General features: G+C 39.3%; 1 protein-coding gene across 2 annotated transcripts in view; it reads right to left on the reverse strand.

Moving 5' to 3' along the window:
• Window positions 1-13,320, reverse strand: part of KANK1 (KN motif and ankyrin repeat domains 1) — a 187,788-nt gene that overhangs the window by 123,435 nt on the left and 51,033 nt on the right. For both annotated transcript variants that reach the window (XM_033122896.1, XM_033122895.1), the window contains exon 3: window positions 1,306-1,431. The gene's annotated coding sequence lies outside the window, so the exon portion shown is untranslated. The remainder of the gene's footprint in view (window positions 1-1,305; window positions 1,432-13,320) is intronic.

Below are 13,320 nucleotides of genomic sequence, written 5' to 3' on the forward strand. Positions count from 1 at the left end.
TGAGGTGTAGAGCAGACAGAGAGAAACCAGTCAGGAGGCCATGGCTCTAGAGTATTAGAGGCAGGGATATGGACCTGAACAAGGGTCCCTGGAATCTTTAAAAAAGGCAAACAAAAGTATTCCAATTGCTAATTACCAAGGCTGCTGAGGGGTTAGGGTGATCAGGCACTTCCACATACTGCTAGTAAGAGTATAAACTGGTACACCCTTTTGAGAAGACAATTAGCAGAGTGTATCAAAACCTGAATGATAAATTCCCACATTCCCACTAACTCAGCAATGCCACTTGTAGTAATTTGTCTCAGGGAAGTCATGGGATGTGCACAAAAGACATTCACTACAATGCTATTTCTAAAAGTAAATGCAAAAAAAAAAAGAAAAACAACAACAACAAATAAATCTCCAAGAAAAGGAGATGGGGTAGAGAAACCATTGCATACCAAAAGTAAGTGAATACTGTGCAGTCATTTCAAATGATGCTATAGCAAAAGTAACAAGCATTTTGATAAGGAAAAGAAGCGTGTGAAAAGATCCTGTTGGTATAGGCTTTGGTATCTGACTACTTCAAATTCTGAGTGGATTTACCAAACGTGTGAACATGGGAAAGTCGTTTAATTTCTCTGAACCGCAATTTTATTATGTTTAAATGGGGATAAGAAAAGTAGCAACCTCACAGGGTTGAGACAGTTAATACATTAACGTATGTAAGGTGCTTGGTACAGAGCCTGGCATGGAGCAAGCATGTGATGTCCCTCATTTGCAAAAATCTAGCAAATGAAGACATACGGCAGACACATAATTACAAGTATTTGTAATACAAATACTACAAATAATGCAGTAAAATTTTAACAGTGATTATCTCTGGAAGTAGAATAACATTTTTTCTTTTAAATTCGCTGTATTTTCTAGATGTTACTTACTTGAATAAAGCCAGCAATATTTTAATATTTAAGTATCTCCATTTTTTTCAAGCAGCCTTAATAATACTCCTTTCAACCTACTGATTTTTCTCTAGTATAATCCACTCTATGCATATTGTATTTATAGAAATGAGGCACCTTCGTGATTTAATCTGGAGTAATACATTTCCCCCTTTATTCTGCCGAGTTAAACAGCTTGCTCTTATTTCATCCTGTAAATGTCTTTTCTGCACCCTTATATATATTCAGATTAGGAGCACTCTGAGGGATTATTAGAACATAAAAAAAGGGGAAAAGGATGGATCAATGTCTCTAAAAATGCAAAGGTAAAGGACACAAACATGACAACTTCATCATAGGTGTATGGGAATAAAGCATACCTTACCTCAATTATGTAAGGCCAGAAATTACTGCAATAAATATTTCAACTCCACGGACAATTTCCTAGTGTGGTCAAAAGATAGAAGCAATTCAATAGTTCGGCAGTCCATCCAGTACAGTGACAATCGTTCTGAAAGAAAAAAGGCTCGTTGAGAGAAATATGATAGAGCAATACTCCTTTTCTAGGCTCGAGACCTACAGGAGAGGGAAATCAATTATGAGAGACAGCTATGCAGTTCAGGAATCCAAGTACAGTTAAGTCATATTTCTGGTCGGGTGGGAGGGGCAGACCAGAATAAAAGAGAACCTAGGATAACAAGCAGACGTGAGTCTCCTTTGCTGTTGGGGTAACTTGCCATCACATCAAAGGGCTGGTTCCTCACAGCCTTTCATCTTCACTTCCATTACTGTTCACCATGGGTTTGTCAATATGTACATCAGTCAGCTCATAAATACCATCGGTTTTTGTATTTTGGTATCTGTCATTTCATTCAGACCACTTCATAAGAAACGAATGCCCTTTCTCTTAAAATTAGCTCCACTTAGGATTTTCTCTGTAAATGGCAGTTCCCTGGGATTACAACGGTGGACTACTTTCAAGTCATCCCTCTCCATCCTTTATTCCGAGATCAATTCACTACCACTTTCTCTTGAATGGCCTACCATTCTCTGCCTCTTCTTTTTCACTCCAATTCACCTCTGCCAAATTCTTTGGCACCCCCACCTGTTTACAACAGCAGGCTCTAACCTGGTCTCTCTCTGCAAATCACCACCTATCCACTCTCTCCTGCACAGCAACTGCTTTCATCCTATTATTACCTGTATAACTTTGAATGGGTCCCCTGTCCCCTGGGGTCTCAATTTTCTTGACTGTAAAATGAAGAAGTGGTTTCAATGTTCTCTAACTTTATTGTCCTTTGAAGTCAGATGTCTGTGGACTTCAACCTTGATCCAGGAATTCTGCAGAATTTAGGCAAATTATATGTCTAAAACTCAGCGTGTTTGTTATATATAAAATAGGAATAATATCATCTACCCTTAAGGTTGCTGTAAGAATAAAAACTATGAGTCTTGTGCATGACATATAGCAGGTACTCAACAAATAATCATTCTTATCCTACCTTACAGGATACCGCCAATTCTGAAGTTCTCTGTTCTTCTAATTTCCAAATCTAGCATTCTCTCACATCCCTATTCATGGTGGTGAAAAATTTCTCTTCCATCAAACATAAACTCCTCTGCTGGCTTTCAGGTTCTTCTATAATCTAAATCCATTTATCTTATCTTCATCCAATTTCCAACAAACACCTTCTGTCCTAGTCCAAAGAACACATACACCCTGCTTTTGTACCTATCATTCCCCATACAAGATACAGCTTTTCTTTTCCTCTCTGTCAAGGCCCAGCTCAAGTTCATGGCCCTGACAAAGCCCACTTTGCAGAAAATTTAGCCCTCACACTGTGTCTTAATGATATTGCCCATTGTTTTGTGTTTATTGAGCTTAGTTGTCTAGCTGGAGAGACTATTTGATTATTTTAAGTTAGTTTTTCCTTTCAACATGGAACACATTAGAGTTTCTACAAACCCGGTATTTTTGGCTCTGCAATTTTTTTTTTTTTGAAATTTACAAGACTTTGTACCTTAAGATAAGATTATTTTATCAATTCCACAATTTTCATTTGTGTGGAAAAGCTCATACAAGGAGGCTATTCCATCATCAAGGAGACCATTCATAGACAATCTGGGGTCTCTTCATGGAGCCAGGAGATACAAGGTGAATAATACAGTGAATGTTTAAATTAAAAAAAAATTATTACAGTAAAAGACACATTGCTAGTAATTCCCTTCAAAGCACTCCCCCTCACTTCGAACACACTTATGCCATCATTCTTGCCACTTTCTGAAGCAGTTCTGGAAGTCCTCTTTTGTGAGTGTCTTTAGTTGTGCTGTTGTGGCTGCCTTGATGTCCTGAATCATTTTGACTTTGGAGAAGAGCCAGAAGTCGCATGGTGCCAGATCCAGTGAATAAGGTGGATAAGAGTACACCATAATGTTTTTATTTGACAGAAATTGCCATACCAGAAGGAATATGTGACATGGAGCATTGTCATGGAGGAGGATGATTTATGGCACACTTATTTAAAACACACCTTCTCTCAACCGTAGCTCACACCCAATGACTACACGGAACAAGTTGAAACTTGTCACACATTGTTACCACGGTTCAATGCACTGCTTCCTATATTGAAGATCCCTGCCTTTCCGTTGGATGGCACTTGGCAGCAGCTTTTACCATATTTTGTGATTACAACAGAAAGGCTCTGTGTCACACATCGCTTCTGGTATGGCAATTTCTGTCAAATAAAAATATTATGGTGTGTCCTCATTCACTTTATTCACTAGATCTGGCACTGTGTGACTTCTGGCTCTTCCTTAAAATCGAAAAGACCATGAAAGGGAAACATTTTAAATCGATTCAGGACATCACGGTAGCCACGACAGCCCAACTAAAGATACTCACGAAAAAGAACTTCCAGAGCTGCTGCAGAAAGTGGCAAAAATGATGCGGTAAGTGTTCAAAGTGAGGGGGAGTATTCTGGGGAGGATTAATGGCAATATGTCTTTCACTAAAATAAATTTTTTCAATTCAACTATTCACTGTATTTTTTTATCACACCTCATAAGCTCCATGTCCAATGTCTGTAGATTGTGTGTCAAAGTCAAAGTGTTCTAATTTCAAAAAAAGCATTTTATGAACAAACTCCTAGCAACAACAGGGACTCACAGTGGGAAAGACTGTGGGCTATACTTTTACCTCCAACAAAGATGATTGAAGCCTCAAGACTAAATAAAAATTCTAAGGGGAATGATTAGAAGACAGTGAAGGATGAAGGGAGACAGGTAAGAAAAACAAATGAAGGAGACACAAAGGTGGTCACAGAGCTAGGACAATGACCAGGAGAGTGGAGAGGCTTAGCCCAAAGAAAGATGAGTGAAGTCAAATGCTGTGGGTGGGGACAAAAAAGATGTCACCAGATTTAACAATTAGTAAGGAGGTTACTGGTGACCTCTGAGGGCAATTTTCATTTTTTAAGATTTTTATAAAAAATATAGCTAAAATACAATTATTATATTTGTTTCAGGTGTACACCATAGTTATTCAACATTTATATAACTAGAGAAGTGATCACCATGATAAGTCCAGCAACCATCTGACACTGTACTATGCTATCACAATATTATTATTGACTATATTCCCCATGCTGACTATTACATCCCCATATTTGTTTTATACCTGGAAATTATTCTCCTTCACTTTTTGCCCCCTTTCTAATTTTTTCAATTACACTTGACTCTGAGGGCAATTTTTAATAGGGATGGTATAGGATGCAGACTGCAGGGGATTAAGGAGAAACTGGGAGGGCAAGTAGAGACAAGCAGAGGCTCCAATCAAGAACTGCGGTTAGCGAGCCAAAAGGTTTGTGCTGGTCATTTTCTACCCTGAAGTTTACCTGACACACATAACAGCCCAATAAAAGCACCTCACCTCACTCTTCCTCCTTTGCTCCTCACCTCTCCATATACACTGCAGCTCAACTAAAAATAATTGCACATCTTACCAACCTCTCTCTCCCAAACAGCACCCTGTGTGCCTGGTTTTGGTTCCCCAAGAAAGCTTACAGAACTACTCAACATCTATATCAAGTCTGAATATCTAAATTATATTTTCCTGCTTTAGGTAAATTATGTTCATTTAAAAGAGAAAAGGAAAGCAGACACTAAAGTGTGTCAGATCAACATAGCAAAAGTCTAGATTCAAGTCAGATACTACCTCTGGGGTAATGTATATAATTTATGCTGAATTGTCAAAAAGATAACTTTAAACAGGTTTTTCCTCCTTCAAAGTAGTGCTAGTCTTTTACTGTAAGTTTAGAAAAATCAAATGTGAATAAAGAAAAAAATGAAAGCACTATTAACATTTTTAAAATCTCCTTCCACTTTGGTATGTATGCATGGCACATTTATAATCATAACACACAAATGTGTAAGCATAATTTTTATTAAAAGTGAATCATGTGTTATTATTTGTAACCTGTCCTTCCTGTTTATTCTGACAGAAATTTTGTGTCACTTCATAGTCTTCTATAGCTTTATTTTTAATGACTATACAAAAATCCATTTTAATAAATCCCCTTGAAGCATTTAAGTCACCTACAAGCTTTGATTACGTAGATAATAGTGAGATGGACAGCCTAGACCAGATCATTAAGTATTTGCTGGGGATAAAGTCATGGTTCAAATTTATGCAAAATATATGGATATAATATTGTCGATAACTTGCCCTACAGAATGTCTGACCCAGTCTATGTTCCAGTGTTACATGAGTGGTATATGAGTAGTACAATTCTCCCTACTCCCTCTAAAGCTGTGTAGTAGTATTTTTTAAATTCACCTATTTTATACATTAAAAAGGTTCACTTTCATTAGCATATCTCTGAGATTGAACATTTTTTTATTTTTTGCACTTCTTGTGTGTGTCCTTTATTTTTCTGCTATAATGTTCATGTTATTCATTTGTAGTCCTTCTTTGTCTATCGGGGATATTATTAACTTGGTACCCTAATAATGAAGAGGAGATGGTATATTAATTGGGAGCCTTTGCTACCAGGAACAAAACCCTTTCAAGTGTATCAGAGAGTCAGACAGGATCCTTATCATAAGGATACAGAGGTATCAGATCAGGATAGTATATATGAACTTGGTCTTTCGTGTTGCATGCAAGAGTTGCAAAATAGTTTCTTCAATTTTTAATTTTATCTCTAAGACAGAAACACCACTACTTTGCTGGTCTATTTTGGGGATCACAGAAAATACAGCTAAATTCACAACTGGAAGCAATCACTGTTAAAACAAACAAAAAAACTGCTGTTACTAAGTACTTATTAAGGTGCCGTATTCTTTCAGTCCTTACAATCAGCCCATTAGGCAGGTGTTATCATTCCTCTTTTACAGATAAAATGTAATAGGCATCCGTAGTTGCTAAGATGAAAATTAGCTTTTTTTTTTTTTTCCACAAGCTTTGTATTGATCCTAAAAGACTTGGTAACAGAATTATTCCCAGCTGTGTTTTTAGCAACATTTCTTTCTTAACAGGAATGCCAGGGGCTACTCCAATCTCCCTGCTAACAGTAAACCGATCCATTTTTCGAAGTTTCACGTTATTAAACACTCTTCTTCTCTTTCTATGATGTGTCTTTACTATGAAATGCCATTCTGGTAACAAGATAAATATTTCTGTTTAGGAACTAAGGCCACTTTACCAGTCACTACAAACTCAACCCCACGACAGATACTTGACTTTCTAACATTCCAAATATCCCTAAAGGTTCTTCAGCTGCTTATACGTTAGTGATGTCTGTAGGAACACTATACACATGAACCTATGTTTTTGTCAGGGGCGAAGCAGCACTGTGCTGTATAAATATTTTAGGTACAGCTTATACTGAAATTCTAGATGAAGAGGCATTTACAGATCCTCCGTAATACGCTGCTTGCCCAAGATCGCATTTTTAAAATTAATGCTGTGTGCAAGCTTTACCATCTTTTATGGGGTTCCCCTTGCTTTAATACTAAGTATATCCCCCCAAAATGTTTTTATTTTTCACGCATTAGTTCTGCTGTGGGCAAGGCAGCATCGGAAATAATGGCCAAGGACGGCAAGTGATCAGTGAAACTGGTTGCACTCGCAGGTAATCTAACCACTGAGAACCTGAGGGCAAACGTGCAGAGTGTGTGACAGCCAGGTAGATGCGCTGCTTTGCAGGAATCTTGACAGAACTAAACTATCCATCACTGGAAAAGAAAAAACGAAATCTCTATCCATACTTTATGATTTCACTGAAGATTTATAGAAAATGCTTAGGAATGTGAAGGCTACTCTTCTGGAATACACAGGTCTCCAAACGGCTTTAGAAACAACCAAACAAAAATAAATATGTCTACTCCCCCTGCCAGTATGGGGTAGGTGCAGCCACCCACAAATCAGGAGCCATGAGGAAGAGCAGGTGATGCCTCGAAGTGGGGATGTGACACGGGCCACAGATGCTTCCATGATGCTAGAGGAAGCAGAGCTCACCACAGCCCTGGATGCGGCAGGCACGGGGGACTTACTGACTCTGGGGCAGGCGGCTTTCTCAGTGAAGTTTCTCTCTCTGCACTTTCCTCATTCACGTGATAGAGGGCTCTGGCTTCCCTGCTTCATGGGGGCTGTGGCCAGGCTTCCTTCAGGGGAACAGGGTTTGAGAAGAGAGCAACATCCCCCTGACTAACAGGAGGTTCTTAGAGGAGAGTGAGCGTGAGACTTTGGGCGGCAGAGAGTTGCACCTCTGGAAGCACCAGAGTCCCACTGCCCTGGAAGCACCCTCAGATGTGCAGGAGACCCAAGAAAATGGCCAGATGCTGGGAGTCTTTAATTGTGCTTCCGTGGCTGCCTCGATGTCCTGAATCATTTTGACTTTGGGGAAGAGCCAGAAGTCACACGGTACCAGATCCAATGAATAAGGTGGATGAGGACACACCGTAATGTTTTTATTTGACAGAAATTGCCATATACCAGAAGCGATGTGTGACACAGAGTGGTGTCATGATGGAGGATGAAGTAAAGACATTCACGAAAGAGGACTTCCAGAACTGCTTCAGAAAGTGGAAAGAACGATGGGATAAGTGTGTTCAAAGCGAGGGGAGGTACTTTGAAGGGGATTAATGGCAATGTGTCTTTTACTGTAATAAAGTTTTTTTATTTGGAGATTTACAGTATTGTTTGATCACACCTTGCGTATGTGCGTGTGTGTATGTATGTTCAAAACTGTGTGTAGTCAATTTCTCCTCCTGTTTTCAGCCACAGACATTTTGTTAAATTAAGGTATAATACGTAGTAAAACTCCAAGAGTTATGAAAACGCATTGCTCTCAGTCCCTCCCCTTGGATAGGGGTATCACCTTAAAGATTGAATTTTTAGCATAGCTGGGGCCTACCCTTCAAGCAAAAGTTAAATATTACACAGAGGTGGGAGACAGTTGTATGTAGAGTCCTATCAATTTTCTGACAGATAATTGGTAGGGCTTGGAATAATTTCTCCAGTAAACATCCAACTACAGCTTCTTGAAATGGAAAAGAACAGTCATGCGCTTCAGTGTTCTCGTATCCCCAAAGTTTAAATGAGAAATATCTTTATTTCCCCAGAAAACTATAATAAAAGGTACCATTAAAAACAACAACAAACCACCTACGCCTCATGCCTAAATGCAGTGGCTCTCACATGTCATCATAAAGCACACGCATGTTGGGGGGCCTGCTGAAGCGAATTGCTGGCCCCCAGCCTCTGAGTTTCTGAGCCAGCGGGCCTGGGATGGAGCCCGAGACTGTATATCTCTCACAAGTTCCCAGTTGCTACTGCTGCCGATCTGGGACCACACTTTTAGAGAGCCAGTGTCTTTACATAACCAGAAAAGTGAGTTTGAAGATAGGGCATGAGCTCTTTAGGAGAAAACACAATCGTTGTGCTACTAAGATGAATATTCATTCAACAGCTGTTTACCAAGCACTGTACCTTAGGTACAGGGAATGTAATGCTGTACAAGACACAGTCCCGCCCTTCCCACATGCCTGAAATAAAATTACGGTTCCAGGAAGAAGCACGGAGTTTAGCAGGAAGCTTCCGATCTCTCACACCCAAACGGCATGCCCTGTGAGCCAGTGCATAACTCCCACAATGAAATGAAGTATTAATTCTCAGTGACCAACAGTCAAAGAACAGAGGCAAAGGGCTGGGACTGCTGTTGGGGCTGAGATTACAACTGGAAAATGAGGCGGTACCCCTGCAGCACAAGGAGCATACTAATGGCACACACGAGATGGAGAGGGGACTGCATGCAGGAGACCTCATGGAAAGCCGGACACAGTGCCAGGCATAGCAGAGGCAACTGAAATACGAGTTCCTCTCCTGCTTCCTTACCTATCTTCTGCCTTCATGGAAAGTCAGGTTCTGGGGGTCTCCAATGAGACTGCCCCCCTGCTTCTGCCCTGAGGTCAACCCTCAGCATTTAAACTACACAAACAACGGTGGAAAGACTATCAAGATAGTGGTCCTCAGACTTTAGACTGCATCACAAAGAGGTGGAGGGCTCTTTAAAAACACAATTGCTGGGCTCCCAAGTTTCATTCAGTAGGTATGGCCTTAAGGCCTAAAAATGTAAATGTCTACTTGGAGAACCATTTGCGAAGCTTAACCTTTGCCATTAACTGGAACACTATCTTCTCTAATTCATTTCTTACAAAAAATGTATGTCTCTGTTACGTAAAGGATTAAGAATGTGGTTTTTGTCAACAACCACGGAGATTACCTCAAGCAAGTACTGTGCTAACCTCTGTGCTTTAACTTTCCATACATAATTTGAGATTACCCACCTCCATTGTATTGCAAATCTGATGAAATGTTATTACTATGCAGTTTCAAAGTTGTTACCAAGTAACAGCCACTGCCCTGTGTTTCAGAGTATTGTTGAGTTCTTTAATTGAAATAATTTGTAACATTTAAGACCAGAGACCACCAGGCAAGATGGAAGAAATCTTAAAAAAAAAAAAAAAAAAAAAAAGACAAAGCCTAGCAAATGTTAGCCTTCTCAAAATTCAGAATAATCTCGAAAAAGACGCTTTTGATTCTTCCTTGTGGAAAAAAAATTACTTCAACTTCCACCACATGTAGAGAGACAAAGCAAATACACACACATTTCCATTTAAAATATATATAGACACTTAAAAAAATAAGAGTAGCAGTACTTTCAAAAAAGAATTATAAAATATAAAGACTTCTTCCTTGTTGAGAATAGGATGGCACGGTGCTCATTCCAATATTAGCCATCATATAAATGCCACACTTCATTCTAGGAAAGAAAGAGTGGGAACAGAGGCCAATTTCCCCAGGGTGCCCCCGTCCCCTGGGTCAAGCTGTAAAATATGCCAAGGAAATGTTCTCTCAAGCCTCATTAATTATCAGAGCCCAGGCTCTGGTGTTTCAGCACAGGCAGCTGGCGTCCTGCCCAATCATCATCCTACTGCTCCTTAGAAGTGATGGAATGTTACAGGCAAAGAACTTCTGTCACCTTCCCCAGAGAGGAGTGGGTTTGACGTGGGCCTTTCCAATGATTGCAGCCCAAGGCCAAGGTAAGGTGATGCCAGTGATGCATCCGTGATTCCTACTTCTGTAGGACAGGACGAGCCCGTCTGCTATCAAGACAAACCCGGATTACTGCGGCGAGCATCCTGGAAGCACAAAGCAGAGGTGGATGGGCAGAGCCCACTCATCCTCCAGCGGGAGCCCCTCCAAGCAACTCCTAGCTTCCTCCTCAGAACCTCTAACTTAGCTCGCTTCACTTTCAAAGACAAGAAGGGCATTGTTCACCTATAGTTAACCCAGTCTGATAGTAAACATTCTCAAAATGTGTAGCATCTCCACTATCCAGTAATGTAGGGAGATTGGCCATTCTCCATCATTCTTACCACAGGGAGGGAATTCCTGTCTTTGCATTCAGGAGTTTTAAAGCAAAGATCAATTAATCTCAGAGGAGGGGAGGAGTGAGTTAGAGAACACTGTCAACCATTTTAACATATTCTTTAAAATAAGAACAAAACAATGCCTGCGACTTCTGTAATCCCTACTACCCTCACTTTTCTCACGAGTAATGACTTATGTTACTTCTGGCTTTTTTTTTTTTAAACGGTCCTGATTTAAATTTAAAGACTGGCAAGGCAGCAATTTTAATTGATTGATTCAGGCTCTCCACATTCACAAATTATCTTTTATTCTTTGATTGTCAAGATTGCCCTTGGTAGCAGCGTTAACTCATGAGGACGTAAAGAAAGCACTTGACCAATGACTGCAGCAGCATATCAGCATCGTGAATTCTGCGAGTCAGCCTCTCCTCCACCCTGCCAGTAATTAAAATTTATACCAGTTCAAATATTTTTCTCAAAACATGCTGGAAAGAAAAGATAACTGCCTGTGAAACCTAACATTTCCTATATTAGGACTTATACTGTGGTCATATTTGACAAGATGGCAAAGAATGGAAAAGCAAGTCCTAAAAGGATCTGCCACTTGATTCAACCTTAACATGTTCTAGACCAGCAAGAAATCGTATTTCAGAAATTTTCAACCGTGTTTCCCTGAAAATAAGACCTAGCCGGACCATCAGCTCTAATGCATCTTTTGGAGCAAAAACTAATATAAGACCGGGTATTATGTTATGTTATATTATATTATATTATATTATATTATATTATATTATATTATATAAGATCCGGTATTATATTATATCATATTATATTATACCCGGTCTTATATTAAAACAAGACTGGGTTTTATATTAATTTTTGCTCCAAAAGACACCTTAGTGCTGATGGTCCGGCTAGGTCTTATTTTCAGGGAAACATGGTAATAGAAAGACAGAAAAAAAATACAAAATAAAAAGCATTAGTCAGGAATGCACTGCTTGTTAAGATTTAGCAAAGGAGATCGCCTCGTGGCCAGAGAGCCTATCTTGGTCACTGTCTTCTTATTAAACATGTGTTCACTCTGAAGTGAAGCATGGCTTTTTCCTTACCCATTAAAAAGAAATGGGCAACCTACCTCATTCAACAATATGTGATCTCCTTTGCTAAATCTTAACAAGCAATGCATTCCTGACTAATGCTTTTTATTTTGTTAGTATATTTTCTTAGGGTCGGTGTTCAGAATTTTCATTTAAGAAGGGCTCCAACATCAGAAAAAATCCACTAACATGTGTTGCCAAAGGAACACTATGTAACTTCTGCATTGCCACAACCTCTAGCAATGGTCAACAATCCCCCTGGTGAAGGTTTTCTCTGGCTCTGGCGTGTATGTAGCTGTATCAAGTGGCACTGTTTGCCTTGGTAACAATGCCTTTTCTTGTGGAGAAGACACATGATACCACCTTGTCACACAAAACACCCCACAGAGAAGCTGGTACAGGATGGAGCACGGCAGCTGGGGGAAAGAGCACCAGAACCATCCATACCCCCAAGAGCCGGTCTACAGGGAGACGGGCACCCACACACTGCCATGAGGGTGGACACTGGTCCCCCCCTTTTTTTTTTTAAAGAAATCAAATTGGCAAAATGCATCAAGGACCTTTAAAGTGGTTACAGTTTTAAAAAGAAATGTAATTTCTGACCCTATAATTTTACTTCTAATAATACACACTAAGAAAATAACATTGAAAAATAAAACAACCCACAGATTTAGACACAAATACATTTACTGCCCAACTGAATAAAATAAGTCTGAAACAAATTATTATTAAATTATTACACAGACATTAAACATATTTATGAAGTTTATTAAAATTAGGAAATAGTTTATAAAATTAAATGGAAACTGGGTATGTAGGTAAAGAGTTTATATAAAACTATATAAATGATTGAAATACATCAACATTTTAAAAGTGTTTGTCCTTGGTCTAAAAACAGTTGCGGAGGACTGATTTTTAAAATTTCTGAAGCTTAAATGTGGTGAGAATGACTAAGATAATGTGTTAAAATGCTTACCGCCGTCCCTGGCAGAGAGTTCGTTAAGTAAGAGAAATGTAAGATTTCATCACACAGGATCACCTTGTACTTCACACCAGACTAATCTGTGACTTTAGTCAAATTACAACTTCTGAACTTTGTTTTCCTCTCTGTAAAGTGGGAATAATCAAGGTTACCTCAGAGGGGTATGAAGATTAAATTTAAACAAATGCAAACTGCTGGACTTAGGCGTTCCATAACTGTCAGTTCTCTTTTTTTTCTCACTTTAGAAGACTATAAATTTTGCTCATGCTGGACAGTTTTGAACCAATTTGAAAAATTAACACTAAATTCAATGCCATGCGGCCACTCAATGTTAGAGAGCCACAGGCGCATACTCTCACGAGAAGGTCTGATGCTGACAAACTCACGC

The sequence above is a fragment of the Rhinolophus ferrumequinum genome, chromosome 12 (assembly GCF_004115265.2).
Source record: "Rhinolophus ferrumequinum isolate MPI-CBG mRhiFer1 chromosome 12, mRhiFer1_v1.p, whole genome shotgun sequence".
Taxonomy (NCBI): domain Eukaryota; kingdom Metazoa; phylum Chordata; class Mammalia; order Chiroptera; family Rhinolophidae; genus Rhinolophus; species Rhinolophus ferrumequinum.